This window comes from Lepidochelys olivacea (genome assembly GCF_965140295.1).
Source record: "Lepidochelys olivacea isolate rLepOli2 genome assembly, chromosome: 1".
Lineage (NCBI taxonomy): Eukaryota > Metazoa > Chordata > Testudines > Cheloniidae > Lepidochelys > Lepidochelys olivacea.
In genome coordinates, this window is record NC_140411.1 from 160784709 (window position 1) to 160801730 (window position 17022).

The 17022-nt window shown below is 42.5% G+C and overlaps 1 protein-coding gene across 6 annotated transcripts in view; it reads left to right on the top strand.

Moving 5' to 3' along the window:
* Positions 1 to 4831: 4831 nt before the first annotated feature.
* The window catches only part of TMPRSS2 (transmembrane serine protease 2), a 62594-nt gene continuing 50403 nt past the window's right edge, over positions 4832 to 17022 (top strand). Inside the window, exon 1 of one of the 6 annotated variants that reach the window (XM_084621566.1) lies at positions 4832 to 5160. The gene's annotated coding sequence lies outside the window, so the exon portion shown is untranslated. Of the gene's footprint in view, positions 5161 to 5193; positions 5387 to 11441; positions 11533 to 12977; positions 13065 to 17022 lie in introns of those variants that run through there. The other 5 variants (XM_084621561.1, XM_084621562.1, XM_084621563.1 and 2 more) reach the window with 5 other exon arrangements.

Consider the following 17022-nt stretch of genomic DNA (forward strand, 5'->3'; position numbering starts at 1 on the left):
TGTTCCTCCAGGGCAGAGTGAAAGAGAGGAGTTTCACCCCCACCACCCTGTGATATTCTTTGCCTTTGACAATTGAAAGCCTCTAAGTTCTCCAGACTAGTCTTTGGTATAGCTGTGGGCTTTACTTTTGAGAATACCCTTTGGTTTACTTCTATTCTAGTTCTTAAGGAAAAGCTATGGCAAAAAAGTGGTTCTTGTTGCATGATCTGAAAATGGCAAGGTTAGATTCTTCCTGATTTTCTTTGAAGCAGTACTTGGGAGCCTGGGACCTGCTTTTGAGAAGGCTTTACCTCAGGCTCTCTTGAGTCTTAACCTAGACTATGTTAAACATGTGTGCAAATTTCAGCAGTGATGTAAACCGTGGAGTAAGTTACAAGTTGGTTGCAGGTTGATTAGCAAATGAAGCGAGTGGATGTAGGTATTTAGATAATGTAACCTGTTTTGCTTTGATGATCAATGGACATGCAAAATGAACATAATGCGCATGCTAAGAGTATGTTACAAAAAAGACATGAAACAGAAGAGTGTAAGACATAGTAGGATGATGACCTATACTAGCATCTCTGAAAAATCAGGCCACTTGTTTATATCCCTAAATATGAATTTAAGTACCTAATATTTAGTATATATATTTGAAAATATTGGCCTGTATATTTGTAAATAATGGAGACTAAATGGGATGCTGATAATTTAGATTTCACCTATATAAATGAGAGGGAGAGTCTTGGATAGTTACTGTTGCTATGGGTCAGGTATGGTCACCACTTTCCACTCAGGATAAATGTAAAGAAACCATTGTAACCAGGTGGTTGAAACAGTAGCATTCCAAAACACAGGCACATGGAAAAGACGAGTAGATGCTCAGTCATGTGTCCCAAGGGGTTTGGTCTGTTTGTAAGGGACAGATACAGCACACAAGGAGAGACAAACAGAGCACAGAGCGAGAGAGAGAGAATGCCAAGTGGACACAGCCTGGAAGCACAGAAATAGAACCGTGAGATAAAGCAAAGAGAAAACGCTTTTTGGGTACATAGTATTGGCTGGAAAGGCTGCCTTGGTCAACAAACAAAGGAACTGACTCCTTTTTGGTTCCTCCTGCATTTGGGAAAACAGGATTTTGAACATTTCTTGTAAATAAACAAGATTTCATCAAAGGTACCAGCCTTCAGCCTTAATTTCTCCTCCCAACTGGAACAGCCCTAAGGGCCCTGAACTGTGACCAGCCGGTTGGGTCAAAAGGGATAGCAACATATTCTTTGATAGGATACATTCCCCCATTCTAGATATCTGACAAATTGACTGTTACTAGGAATGTTACATTTTTCTTGAAAAACTCTGAGAGAATATGTCCACATCTGACATGCACTCATTTGCCCAGATCCTCAAGTGATGTAAATCGATGGAGCGCCACTAATTTCAGTTGAACTGCATTGAGTCCCTCCAGCTGAGGACCCGGTCCATTACTTGTTCATTCACAAAGCAACATGGACACCAGTTAAAATGTTTAAAGCTGTTCGGTCAAAAATATGTCGTTCCTGGACAGGTCAGACAACACACAGCATTCTTGCTTTTATGCTGTCCCTTCACCTGTTTGTTCTGCCCCCTAAGGTGATTGTACAAGTGTTTCCAAAGTAGTACAGACGCACAATACATATTTATACAGATATAAAACAAAGGTATCTTACACCAACAACTACAACAAACGTGTAGTTGTCAAGTAAACTGTCTGGGCAAGCCCAGACTGAGAACTAACTCTTCTTTTTATGTTCAAAAGAAATACTCTTAGGTACAGTTATTAAATACACCTACCCATTTCCAAAATTTTATTTGGGACAATTATTAGAATACACCTGGTGATTTCCAAATTTCTCTTTTTTAAAAATAATGTGATTAAACTTATAACTGGAGACAATGACAAATGTAAGGGCACGTGGCCCCATAAAGTTTTGAAGAAAAGCAGGGTAAACACAAATTACATTTCTAAATGTAGACAAAACAAGATGTTTTGTTTAAATATAAACTATCAGGCCTTCTTTATGCATCATAAAGAACCCAAAAATGACAAAATCCCATTTTACAGGTCACCTTTAACATGCGTCAGTTTGCTTTGCAGTTTCTTTGGGAGAGGAAAAGGAACAAGAAAATATTGGCAATATGCAGAATGCCATCATGAGCAGCCATCCCACTCCAAATCCATAGGCTGCCTGTGCAGGGCCATCTGTAATGTTGGGGAAAGGGAACATGTCACAGAACTAGGATTCTAGAGGAATCAGAAAGGGGGAGGGAAAGACATTTTGGCTGTTGGTATAGACTGATCAAATATATTCTTTAAGGTGAAATTTAAGGCCCAAATCCTCTAACTGGATCCACACTGGCAAACATCTGTGCGGATCCATATGATCTCTATTTGGCATCTATATGGGTGCAAGGATCATTCTGAACCTAAGATTTCAAGACACACCTACACTCTTGTTTATTCCACCCCCCCCCCCCCGACGTTCTTGTCAACTGCTGAAAATGGCCCAACTTGATTATCACTACAAAAGGTCCCTCCGCCCAGCTCACCTGGTGGTAATAGCTCACCTTAAGTAATCACTCTGGTTACAGTGTGTATGGTAACACCCATTGTTTCATGTTCTCTATGTATATAAACCACCCCACTGTATTTTCCACTGAATGCAGCCGATGAAGTGAGCTGTAGCTCACGAAAGCTTATGCTCAAATAAATTGGTTAGTCTCTGAGGTGCCTCAAGTACTCCTTTTCTTTTTGCGAATACAGACTAACACGGCTGCTACTCTGAAACCTACACTCTTGTCACATTCAGACATGTTTTTATACTATTGAGGCAAAATAAATGTGCCCCTTTAAATAAACAGGTGGTACCAATCATAATTTTAGGGTCCATCTTCCATTCTTTATGTACCCAAAACAGCCAGCCATTTCAAGGAAAGTGGGAAATGTACCTTTGTCATTCTTTTGTTTGACAATTAACAGCGTGCTTGCTTCTATATGCTGTAAATAACAGGACAAGAAACCAGGCTTTTCAACTTGGAGGTCTGTAAAATTCTTCTCTCTCACTGGATAAGGGGTTGCTATGGGAGAACTCTTCAATCTTCCTGGACATTCTATAACAGGCTTGAAAGTAGCTATACCTTGAACAAAAAAACCTTCAGAAACAGACTTCAAAGAGAAACAGAACTAAAATTCATTTGCAAAATTAACACCATTAATTTGGGCTTGAATAGGGACTGGGAGTGGCTGGCTCATTAGGGAAGCAGCTTTGCCTCTCTTGGAATTGACACCTCCTCATCTGTTGTTGGGAGTGGATTACATCCACTATGATCAAATTGGCCCTGTCAACACTGGTTCTCCACTTGTGAGGTAAGTCCCTTCTCTTCATGTGTCAGTATATTTATGCCTGTATCTGTAACTTTCACTCCATGCATCTGAAGAAGTGAGGTTTTTTTACCCACAAAAGCTTATGCTCAATTTCAATCCATGCATCTGAAAGAAGTGAGGTTTTTACCCAGGAAAGCTTATGCTCAAATAAATCTGTTAGTCTTTAAGGTGCCACCGGACTCCTTGCTATTTTTAAAAATGACTTAACAGCAAGGAGAGATGTCCAGACTTAAAAAAAAATTATACACTTCAGATAATAAAAAACGAAGCACTTAAGTGTCTTATTAGTAATGTAACTTACTTCTGGAAGGTCATTTAAGGCATAGTTTTCAAGACCGACAGCACCCACATCTAATAGAGGCCATTTTGGACTCTGATTTAAAAGGGTTTAGCACATGATCTCGAAGTCACTCCCAATGATCTATTTGCGAAATTCCTGGGAAGTCAAACTAAGGCCCCGGAGCTGCGGGAGGTGGCAAATAGCATGTTGTAATGCACTTAACATATGCTAATGCAAATGACAGAATAATGTCTAGAGGAACTAGAAACAAATACATTTCCCGGGGCAGGTAAATTACTGAACTTTAGAAGGAAGACAGGTAAAAAAGGAGTGACCTGCCTCCATATCCTCCCTCAGGTGCGAGGCGAGCCCATGAACGATCATTGTCCTTTCCAAATGCAAAGGGCAGCCCATTAAAAGCAAAGGGCGGAGAAGGTGAGGTGTCAGGAAGAGGTCCGTTCTTTCCTGGGATGAGTGCGCTTTGCAAACCGCCCGGGGGAGGAAGAAGTAGCTACACGTGGTTTCTCGCTAGGCGCGGTCCCAGTCACAGGGCCCCCTGCTGCCCCCAGCAGGGTTCCTGGTGAAGAGGACCCCAGCCGCTCCCCCAACTCAGCCCCCTCCTGCCTTCTCGGGGAGGAACCCCTGAGCTCCCACTCGCCTGCAGAGGGCTACACCCTGCACCAGTCCGCAGGGATTTAAATCACCGGTGCAGTGGGGCTGTAACAGGAGCTGGGCTAAGCCGAAACGCAAACACCTGCACAGCCCAGAGAAGGGAGCCACAACGCCAGGTGTGTTTCTGCAATCGCACCAAAGTCCGCATTTCGCTTCCGCCGTCAAGACGCCTCGCCTCGCCTCGCCACCCCCCTTTGAACGATCTCGCCTCAAGACCCTCCCCTTCCACCCCACAGCAAGGGGGGCGCGTTATGAACCACCGGCCTTAACACCCGCCCGCCCCCTCCACGGCAGCAGCCCGGGCCCCCTTGGCGGGAGATCTGGCTGGGCCAGCCCCCAGGGAGCGACTGTCTGGTTTTCACGCCCCGGGGAAGAGCTGACTGGTGCCCGCCGCCTGGCAGGCTACAGCCCCTGGACGCCCTGTCTCCCGCCCCCTCCCCGAGCGCTTTGTGGCAGCCGAGCCTGGAATCCCGCCCGCCCGGGCGGCCCAGCGAGCTCCGGCGGCCACCAGGCTCCCGCCAGCGCCCGGGGAGGGGAGGGGAAAGGTGAAGGGGAGGGCAGTGACTTTGCACCACGCCGCCACCTGCCCCTTTGCCAGCCGCTCCCTCTCCCCCCCGCCAGGCTCCTCCCCGCCCGCGGCCGCCGCCGCTCCGTGACTTTCCCGGCGCGGGGCAGGGGGAGCAGCAGCGGCGTCAGCGGGGCAAACTCCACGGCTCGCCCGGCAGCGGCACCGCTCTGCCGGGACCAGGGGAATCCCGCCCCACCGCGGGTTAGAGCAACGCGGGAGGCTTCCCCGCTGCGGCAGGCGGTGAGGGGGTTGCGGTGGCGCGCGCGTGTGTGGGGGGGGGCTCGTTGACCCCGCCTGCAGCCAGCGGCGACTCGTGTGTGTCCTTGGCAGCTGTCTTTGGAAACTCGCTTTCAACTTCTTGGCTGGGCCGAAGGCAGCGCCTCGGGTGGCCCCGGCGGCTTGTGCCAACGCCGAGATCCCAGCCCTGGAATCGCACGCCGGCTGCGCTCGGTAGGGGCTGGAGCAGGTTCGTCCCTTGGCTGTGATCGTGGGGGCGGGCGATCGGCACGGAGTGTAGTTACTGGGTGGTTAGGTATTGCTGAAAAATAGCCCTTTCCATATGCAGGTAACCATTCAGGAGCCCTGGCTCCCCCTGGGAGTTTGTGGAACAGTAGATGTTGCCTTTCCAAAGGGATCTTTTGATGCCCCCTCTGGTCCCCCTTATATGACAGCTGGTGCTTCATAAATAACCCATCCTTCATGCCAGGCAGGTGTCTCAGAAAGAGGTGTCATTCGACGAGGATGGGATGGCTTTTGTTTCTAGGATCATGTAAGCAAGAAGGAAATGAGATTGTTGTTACCTGCCTTGTCTTAGCTGTTTGAAATTTGGCGGCTTTAGGCTCATCTTGATGTTCTCGGGGAATACAGATCTGATGTGAATGTAGAACTGGGTGCTAGGACCTCTTGAATTTTGCAACAAACTTGCTACCTGCTACTGGGGATTCATGTGTCTGCTCTGTGCCTCGGTTTCCCCATTGGTAAAATGTGGATAATGGACATTTTCCTTACGGGGGTGTTGTGAGCCTTTACTTGGCAAAACACATTGAGGTCCTTGGATGGAAAGCATTATGTAGTGCAAAATATTAAATGTGCATCCTGATTACTGTATATAATGTATACAATAGTAGTGTCATTGGTAGATATGGTGTCTTAAAGGCAAAAAAGACACTTCCTTATATTGTAATCATTTCAGAGGAACATCTAATTTATGAAATTGTGCAAATAGTCTTTATGCATGTGAGTAGCTCATTGGTTTCAGTGGGGCTACTAGCGAGTGTGACTCAAATGAGTAAGGATTGAAGCATTAGGGCCTAAATTGCTTAGACACCCACCACTGTATGCCCTTGCCCACCACACACATCTCTTGGGTACCACAGTGGTTGTTGAGCATAATACACAACCCTGGATAAATACATTTTTCCATCCTCTGCCCCACAGTAGATAAGAGGAATGGGAAAGCCTGAGTGAATACTGTAGATGGAATAATAGAGTACTTTGATATCCCTGGAAAAAAAGGCCACTAGTGCTCTGCAAACAGTAAATTAAACCTCCTAATACCTCCTGAGTAAATATCCACCTTTCACAGTTTGTGGGGGAGGGGAACTAAGGCACTGAGAGATTGAGCAATTTGTCCAAGGTCACACTGAATGGCTGTCAGAGGTGAGACTAGCTCAGAATTCTTTACTAGTCCTGTACTCTTATAATTCAATATCAACATATTTTTATATATTCTTACAAAAGACCCCATTTCTGGGTACATATTTCATGCATTTTCAACTAAATTCATATAAAGTAACTCTTCCCAACCCCAAACTATCTCTTCTTCCCCCCCAGCCCAATTTAAAAAAGGATTCTGGGGGTGAAATTTTTGACCCCTTTGAAGTCAATAGCAAAACTTTCATTGACCTTAATAGGGCCTGGATTCACCCCAGGGTTTTTCAGCAGTAGACCAAAGAGAGACAAGTATAGTCTGACTTAATTCCTTTAAATATCCAGTTTTTAATATCTCTTATTTACTAAGTGCTAACAATGTCACTGGCTCTGTAGAAAGCATTAAATTACAAAAAGAAAAGGAGTACTTGTGGCACCTTAGAGACTAACCAATTTATCTGAGCATGAGCTTTTGTGAGCTACAGCTCACTTCATCGGATGAAGTTCCGATGAAGTGAGCTGTAGCTCACAAAAGCTCATGCTCAGATAAATTGGTTAGTCTCTAAGGTGCCACAAGTACTCCTTTTCTTTTTGCGAATACAGACTAACACAGCTGTTACTCTGAAACCTGTCATTAAATTACAGTCCCTCCTTTGCAAGCTTCTATTCTAAAAGACCCAGAGGAAACACCAGCACAGATTGGGAAACTCAGAGGTGGGAGCAACTTTGAATTTTGATTTCAGTGGTTTGTTACTTCAGATGAGCATCACAAAAGAAATGATGCTGTAGAGGTAGATGGATGAAGACAGGGAATTTGCTATAATCATTGCCGTTATACAAATGTGTGTGGGACACGGAGGAAAAACATAATAAATTCAAATTAGGCTGGGCTAAAACAAATAAAAGCTGAGAAATACAAATTAAGGCTTGACTAAAGTAAACACAGGCTGAGAAATTTAACCTTTAATTTGACACCCAGGAAAGACAAAAGTGTCAGTATAATTTTAAAAACTATTAATATAGTTCAAATATAGTACAGTAGTGCTACCAGGAAATCCCCCACCAACTTTAAATAGCAGGTTGGGTGTTGGCCAAGGTAACTTTTTGGAGAAACCCACTATCTTTAAGGTCCCAATCCTTCAAGCTGATGCTCGTGGATGAGCCCCTACTCCCATGCACTGTTCCAGTAAAGTCAATGGATGACATATAGATGCAGGGGTCTGTACATGCAGTGCAAGTTGCAGGATCAAGGAAATAAATTAGACACTTGTGGCAGCATAACTAATCATAAATAGAGAGGAGCACATTTATTTTGATTTAGTCTATTTTCTGGTCCTATAATATGCACTAGTAAATGAAAATTACTGATCACTTATTTATTGAATGTATTCAAATATTCTTGATTTTTTTTTCCACTTCCCGTTTCTGGATTCCTTGTTTGCACTTGTAGTGGAAGGCCAGTTGAGTCAGGGCTTTGGAGCGGAGCCTGGAGCTGGAGCACGGAGCAGCTCCAGAGCAGCGGAGCTGCAGATTTTTGCCTGGAGCTGGAGCACAGCTCCAAAGCCCTGAATTGAGTTGCATGGTATTGTTTCTGTTCCCTACCAGAATTAGCACACAAGTACTTCTGGCATGAACACTGGCTGATGTGTGTGGTGGGTTGCTTTTTTGCTTAAATTGGATGTTTAACTAGACTTTGCTACTGCCCTATGGCTCTCCAGTTCCTCTCTGTGGCACTTAGTATGAAGGGGGCAGAGTTCTGGTAATGTACATGTGCAATATAAATAGAACCATTTCTGTTTTTCTTTAAACCATATTTTAAGTACCATATGCAGAATAATTCAGCAGTTTAATGCAGTCCCAGAAAATACTCTGGTCTGAAACAATCAAGGAACACAGGAGCATTTACATTTTATCAGTGGTGTGAGTCTTCTGTCCAGATACTAGAGCTGGGTGGGAAATAGTTTTCCTATCCTGAAAAAGTTGTTGAGACTCTGAAATTCTTTGTACTGAATTAGGACAAAGAATTTCAATCTTGAACATTTTTGTGAACAGAAAATCCCCTACCCCTCCCCAAATTTGGTTTGTGTTTATCAACATATTTCATAAGGTACCTGTTCCCTACCAAACACTAGGTGGGTGAGGTAATATCTTTTATCAGACCAACTTCTGATGGTGAGAGAGAAAAGCTTTCCAGCTTACACAGAGCTCTTCTTCAGGGCTGGGAAATGAATTCAGAGGGTCACAGCTAAATACGAGATGGAACAGATTGTTTAGCATAAATAGTTAACACATATTTCAAGGGACCATGTAAGATGAAGTGGCCCATTAACACCCTGCCAGTCACAGGGAGGAAAGGGGAGGGGAAAGCATTTGAGGGGAGGGTTGTTAGTGGGTTTCAAATTGTTGTAATAAGACATAAATCCGGTGTCCAGTCCATGATTTTTAGTGTCTAGCAAAGTTATGAATTTAACCTCCCAGGCTCGTCTTTTGAAAGTGTTGTGCAGATTTCCTTTTCGAATGAGGACTGATAGGTCAGATATAGATAGATCGCTTTGTGAAAAGTGTTCAGTTGCAGATGATGTGGTGATTTTGTCTTATATAGTTTTTATTTTTTCTGAGAGCATAGTGGTGGTTTTGTTTCACCCACATAGTTACTGTTGGGGCATTTAGTGCACTGGATGAGGTACACAACATGTTGAGATAGACAGGTATCTGACCCCTGGATCTTGAAAGGTGTGGTATAGGAGGGGGTATTGACCATTGTAGCAGTGGAGATATGTCTGCAGGTTTTGCATCTCTTTTTCTGGTAGGGTCTGGTACTGCTTTGAGTTGGTGTGCCCTGCTTGTGAAGAGTTTGCTTCTGATTATGAGCCTGGAGAGGTTGAGGGGTTGTTTGAAGGCCTGAAGAGGGGGTTTAGGAAAGATTTATTTCAGAATGCGTTCAGGCACTGTAACAGAAGCATTTCTTAATACTTCCCTGATAAAATGAAAGATGTCAATATTTTGATGAACATATAGTGCAGGAGCTCAAAAGAGCACAGATGATCCAATTAGACCCTTTCTTTTAAAAGTAATCAGAATTGGAATATTTCAACAATTTTATTACACTTGTGTGTAAATCATGACATTATTAATTTGACTAATGCAAAATGCTATTGCTTCTTAAGTAGGGATATTGGCCTTGCTCCATGTATCTTGCCTATGCAATAAGGACTGAAGGATTGGGGGATGTGTGAAAAGATCACACAAAGTGAACCTGTAAAACAATTCCTTTCCCTGTTGTTTTCTCCTTTTCCACTCAGCTAAAATTCTTCAGTAATCTTGTTTACATATACACTGTTGAAAACTTGTTGGGGGTCCCAATTGAATGATGGGTTTCAGAGTAGCAGCCGTGTTAGTCTGTATCCGCAAAAAGAACAGGAGTACTTGTGGGACCTTAGAGACTAACAAATTTATTTGAGCATAAGCTTTCGTGGGCTACAGCCCACTTCACTGGATGCATAGAATGGAACATATAGTAAGAAGTTTTTATATATACAGAGAACATGAAAAGGTGGAGTAAGAGGTTAATTAATTAAGATGAGCTATTATCAGCTGGAGAGAAAAACTTTTGTAGTGATAATCAAAATGGCCCATTTAGACAGTTGACAAGAAGGTGTGAGGATACTTAACATGGGGAAATAGATTCAATATTTGTAATGACCCAGCCACTCCCAGTCTCTATTCACACCCAAGTTAATGGTATCTAATTTGCATATTAATTCAAGCTCAGCAGTTTCTCATTGGAGTCTGTTTTTGAAGCTTTTCTGTTGCAAAATTGCCACCTTTAAATCTGTTACTGAGTGGCCAGAGAGGTTGAAGTGTTTTCCTACTGGTTTTTGAATGTTATGATTCCAGATGTCAGATTTGTGTCCATTTATACTTTTGTGTAGAGACTGTCTGGTTTGGCCAATGTACAATGATGGTAACTGATAAAAGGTGGGGGAGGATTTGCGGTACTCCTAACAAAAGGGCTATAAAGTATAGTGTATCATTTTTAAAGACAAAATTTTGCAATGGAATTGTACTATTGCTTACTGTGTGAATTTGGGCAAGCCTCTTTAATCTTTCTATGCTCCAGTTCTCCATCTGCAAAATGGGAATTATATTCTTTCTCCCATGCTTTGTCTGTCTTGTGTATTTAAATTTTAACTTTTTGGGGCAGGGACTCTCCTATGTATATGTAGTGTCTAGCACAACGGGGTCAGGATCTCACCTGGGTCTATTGGAGTTACTGAATTACAAATAATAGTGTGGAGGTTTTAATATACTGCAAGTGTACCTTTCTAAGGCCATGTCTACACTACCAGTTATGTTGGTAAAACTTATGTTGCCCAAGGGTGTGAATATTCCACCCCCCGGAGCAACATAAATTACACTGGCATAAGTGGCAGTGTGCACAGCAGGAGAGTTTCTCCAGCTGATGTAGCTACTGCCGCTCGCTCGTCAGCAGTCGTTTAATTGTGCTGACAGGAGAACTCTCTTCCATTTGCATAGAGTGGTTACACAAGAGATCTTACAGTGGCACTGCTGCATTGGTACAGCTTTGCCACTGTAAGATCTCTAATGTAGATATAGCCTAAGTAACCATTCTTTGGTAACTTGGGAGTTTTTCTACCTGTAACGTAATGTGTTTTTTATTGTGTATTTTGTTTAGCCATGACTATTGATCAGGACCATGATTTTGCATCATTTACAGTTTAGTGTGTTTGTGTTTTACTTTCTTCCTTGTCTTTTATCCTTCCTCATCAAAGTGTTTGCTCTGACGTAGCTTGACCTATAAATAACTGGTCTGATTTATTTACTGCTGATTCGTATCTCAGAAACTGGGCAAACAGCTAATAAGATTGCTAAAAACGTATAGTGAGTACAAAGGTGGAGGACATATGCTGTCATCATGAAGCTGGAGATGTCTAGACTAAGGTGAGTGAGTTTGCTTAAATTAGGCTTCTGAAAGTACTAGCATAGTACTGGTTTCCATACATGTTGTGTTGCTGTCAAAACTAGTGCTGTCTTTCCTTTTAGGTTATGTCTACACTACCACTTATGTCGGTATAGTTTGTCGCCCAGTGGTGTGAAAAAGCCACCTTCCTGAGCGACATAAGTCACACCGACCTAAGTGCTGGTGTGGACAGCGCTATGTACTGGTGGGAGAGCTTCCCACACCAACATACGCCAGCCTCCACGAGTGGTGATAGCTATGTCAGCTTAGAGCGGCTACATAAAGAGCTTACAGCTGCGCTGCTGTAAACTCTCTAGTCTAGTGTAGCCATAGCTGATTACAGAGTCTGAGGAAACTAATGTAATTAATAATAGGACTTTTTGTTTCCAAAGCTCTGTACAACTATAAAGTAATTCAGAACACTGTGTATGGCTTGTAAGCATTATTGCCGTTTTCCAGATGGGGAACCGGAGACAGAAAGAGATTTCTTACTGTCAAGATTTGAGGAAGTCATTAGCAGAGCTGAGATTAAAAATCAGGATTTCCTGATCCTCAATTCCTTCCTCTAGAAATTGTTTACTTGTTTTAGTAATAGAGTAAAGGCTCCTAACTAGTGGGACTTTTGGAGACATTATGGTGTGAGAGGTCTTTCTTACAGTGTGCAATAAGCTTTCAAATACCACACAGTGATTTCAAATATGAAAAAGCTACTAAATTTAGGAGCAAACTAACAGTGATCAATTACTTTAAATATTTGAACAATGACCTGTCTTTTGTTCTACTTTTAGTTTTAGCTACAGATATATGTTTCAGTCGTGACTGATTAGAACAAACAAACAGGGATTTGATGTCCTCGTTCCTTAAATATTTGTCTCAATTTCAAATGAGGAGACTGGGAGGAAATGGCTGATTTTGTTTACTGTATTTTTTGAGGTGCAAAATTTATTGTAAAACTAAATTAAGATATTGGTAGCTTTGACACTGAGTAGCTTCAGGCTTCCCATAGGGTGAAATCAGATGGCTAGAATCTTTTTGAGGAATTTTCCCCAATTCCTTAAGAACATTATTGAGGCACTGCATTTTATGTGTTAAACATTAGAACCATTAAAAATGCCATATTAGTAACTGTACTGTAAAAATGCAAATGCAACAGGACTTGAGCTTCCCTTTCTCCGGGTCTGTGATTGGTGGATATTGTCAGTGTCTATGCTGGGTGTTCAGGGCTAAAATTCCACCTTTGTTATTGCACAGTGTTTTGCCAGCTACCTAGGGTAGCAAGTTATAGCCGTGACTAAAGGGATGCTGGGAAGGCTAATGGCTCAGATTTAACATATAAGATATAATAGGGATATGTCTAATGCCCAATTAGTTGTGGAAAATTTATCTACTGCTCTAAAATAAGCTTTGCAGCATCCTCTGCCTGGCAATCCTATGATAACAAGCACAATTGCACGTATGTGACATTCTTCTACTCTGGAGGAAGTGCCTGGGGGAGAAACTGTGGGAGAAGGAGGTAAGAGAGGTGCCAGTGAAAATATTTAAAAAAACCCCATGCTTTCAAAATTCTTTCTGGTGACTTCTAGTATGTTGGTTATTCAAACATTTTTATTATTGTGATTCACAGTTTTGTTTCTGACGGTTGTGAGGTCATCTGAGTAAAAAGTTCTGAATTGTGTGTCATGATCAACTCTTTGCATAGGCAAGGAACTACCCAATAACAACCTACACTTTCATAGGTTGTTATTTTAATAGTCTCTATTAAAGGATCTAGCTGTTTCTAATAGCAAGGAACAGTTATGCGGCCTTCCCCCTCCCACCTTTTTAATAAGCTATATCTTGTATATGCACTGAAAATAAACCCTGTACTTTTGCATAAGGCTTTTGGAAAGTTTCTGGTTCAGTCATAGCAATTTTTATTTACACAAACATTTCTGATTCATGCTTTGAAATATTCTCTTACTGGTTTTATTTACACTATGAACTGGCAGGCCTGCAAGCTGACAAAACATCTTCCAAACTGAACAAAAACAGATTTTGGACTGACCATATAGTTACAATATCATAATTAATTTGATCTATCGCTTTAATGGAAATTTTGATAGGCAGAAAACTATAAATGTGCCCAATATGCAGGTAAAACCATCTTTGGACAGCCCAAGCTAAGGAATGTCCAGTATTTTACCTTGGATGGCCGGTCTTGAAGATAAACCTAGAGTGCTTCAGGAAGTGTTGCTGGTGGTCTCCCAAAGGGCTTCATTCTTCCCTGTAAACCAGTTATCAGCTAATGGTGCAGCATTTCGAGGTCATCAGATATTCCAGGGCACTGTTCCTGAGCCTGGGTGTAGGGCAGAGGAAAAGAGTTCTAAGAGGGCACCTGGTAAGGTGACCACTCCAACTTCCATAAAGTCAGTGGGAGTTTTTCTGTTAACTTCAATGATTATTGGAACAGGAGTACTTGTGGCACCTTAGAGACTAACAAATTTATTTGAGCATAAGCTTTCGTGGGCTACAGCCCACATCATTGGATGCATAGAATGGAACATATAATAAAAGATATATAAGATATAGTACATATAGTAAGAAGATATATGTGTGTGTGTGAACACAGAGAACATGAAAAGGTGGAGTAAGAGGGTAATTAATTAAGATGAGCTATCATCAGCAGGGGAAAAAAACTTTTGTAGTGATAATCAAGATGGCCCATTTAGACAGTTGATGAGGGTGTGAGGATACTTAACATTGGGAAATAGATTCAATATTTGTAATGATCCAGTCTCTATTCAAACCCAAGTTAATGGTATCTAATTTGCATATTAATTCAAGCTCAGCAGTTTCTCATTGGAGTCTGTTTTTGAAGCTTTTCTGTTGCAAAATTGCTACCTTTACATCTGGTACTGAGTGGCCAGAGAGGTTGAAGTGTTCTCCTACTGGTTTTTAAATGTTATGATTCCTGATGTCAGATTTGTGTCCATTTACTCTTTTGCGTAGAGATGGTCTAGTTTGGCCAATGTACATGGCAGAGGGGCATTGCTGGCACATGATGGTATATATCACATTGGTAGATGTGCAGGTGAACGAGCCCTTGATGGCACGGCTAATGTGATTAGGTCCTATGAGGGTGTCACTTGAACAGATATGGGGACAGAGTTGGCATCCGGCTTTGTTGCAAGGATAAGCTCCTGGTTTAGTGTTTTTGTTGTGTGGTATGTGGTTGCTGGAGAGTATTTGCTTCAGGTCTGTAAGTGAGGATTGGTCTGTCTCCCAAGATCTGTGAGAATGAGGGATCGTTTTTCAGGATAGGCTGTAGATCTTTGATGATGCACTGGAGAGGTTTTAGTTGGGGGCTGAAGGTGACAGCTAGTGGTGTTCTGTTATTTTCTTTGTTGGGCCTGTCCTATAATAGCTAACACAAACTGGTAATTGGTATTGGTAATTCTGGTGCAAAAGCCAGTGACTGACGAGGCACTATAACTTCATCCCTTTCTGCAAACACAGGAGGAAATAGTTCGTGAAATAACAAAGGATAAAGTGGGTATGAGAAACTTACTTTAAAAATTCCTAGCAGTATCTTACGCTATGGAGAGTGAAAATGCCTGGTGCTTTTTGTAGTGGCAGCATTTGGCCTGGTCAACCTTACAAATTTGGGTTGACATAGTTACAGCACTTGGGGTGTTAAAAATCCACACCCCGAGCACTATGCTGACCTAATTCTTGCTGTAGGGGCAGCTAAGCTGACAGAAGAATGCTTCTGTTGGCCTAGCTACTATTGCTTAGGGAGGTGAAGTTTACTACTGTGTTGGAAAAACATCTTCTATGGCTGGTTTCAGAGTAACAGCCGTGTTAGTCTGTATTCGCAAAAAGAAAAGGAGTACTTGTGGCACCTTAGAGACTAACCAATTTATTTGAGCATGAGCTTTCGTGAGCTACAGCTCACTTCATGTCTGTAATCGCGTGACCAGAGAGATTGAAGTTGTCACGGTTCCTCCCCCACTCTGAACTCTAGGGTACAGATGTGGGGACCTGCATGAAAAACCTCCTAAGCTTATCTTTACCAGCTTAGGTCAAAACTTCCCCAAGGTACAAAATATTACCCCCGTTATCCTTGGACTGGCCGCTACCACCACCAAACTAATACTGGTTACTGGGGAAGAGCTGTTTGGACGCGTCCTTCCCCCCAAAATACTTCCCAAAACCTTGCACCCCACTTCCTGGACAAGGTTTGGTAAAAAGCCTCACCAATTTGCATAGGTGACCACAGACCCAAACCCTTGGATCTGAAAACAATGAAAAAGCATTCAGTGTTTTACAAGAAGACTTTTAATAAAAAATAGAAGTAAATAGAAATAAAGAAATCCCCCCTGTAAAATCAGGATGGTAGATATCTTACAGGGTAATTAGATTCAAAAACATAGAGAACCCCTCTAGGCAAAACCTTAAGTTACAAAAAAGATACACAGACAGAAATAGTTATTCTATTCAGCACAATTCTTTTCTCAGCCATTTAAAGAAATCATAATCTAACACATACCTAGCTAGATTACTTACTAAAAGTTCTAAGACTCCATTCCTGTTCTGTCCCGGGCCAAGACGACTACAGACAGACACAGACCCTTTGTTTCTCTCCCTCCTCCCAGCTTTTGAAAGTATCTTGTCTCCTCATTGGTCATTTTGGTCAGGTGCCAGCGAGGTTACCTTTAGCTTCTTAACCCTTTACAGGTGAGAGGAGCTTTCCCCTGGCCAGGAGGGATTTCAAAGGGGTTTACCCTTCCCTTTATATTTATGACAGAAGTGTTCTCCGACTGGTTTATGAATGTTATAATTCTTGACATCTGATTTGTGTCCATTTATTCTTTTACGTAGAGACTGTCCAGTTTGACCAATGTAAATGGCAGAGGGGCATTGCTGGCACATGATGGCATATATCACATTGGTGGATGTGCAGGTGAATGAGCCTCTGATAGTGTGGCTGATGTTATTAGGCCCTGTGATGGTGTCCCCTGAATAGATATGTGGGCACAGTTGGCAACGGGCTTTGTTGCAAGGATAAGTTCCTGGGTTAGTGGTTCTGTTGTGTGGTATGTGGTTGTTGGTGAGTATTTGCTTCAGGTTGTGGTCGGAGAACACTTCAATCTCTCTGGTCACGCAATCACAGACATGAAGGTTGCTATCTTAAAACAAAAAAACTTCAAATCCAGACTCCAGCGAGAAACTGCTGAATTGGAATTCATTTGCAAATTGGATACTATTAATTTAGGCTTAAATAGAGACTGGGAGTGGCTATTTCCCCTTGTTTTTTCCTCCCCCACCTCCCCCCCGATGTTCTGGTTAAACTTGGATTTAAACTTGGAGAGTGGTCAGTTTGGATGAGCTATTGCCAGCAGGAGAGTGAGTTTGTGTGTGTGTGTGTGTGTGTGTGTGTCCCCGGGGAAAAAAGTGGGGGGGGGGTGAGAGAGCCTGGATTTGTGCTGGAA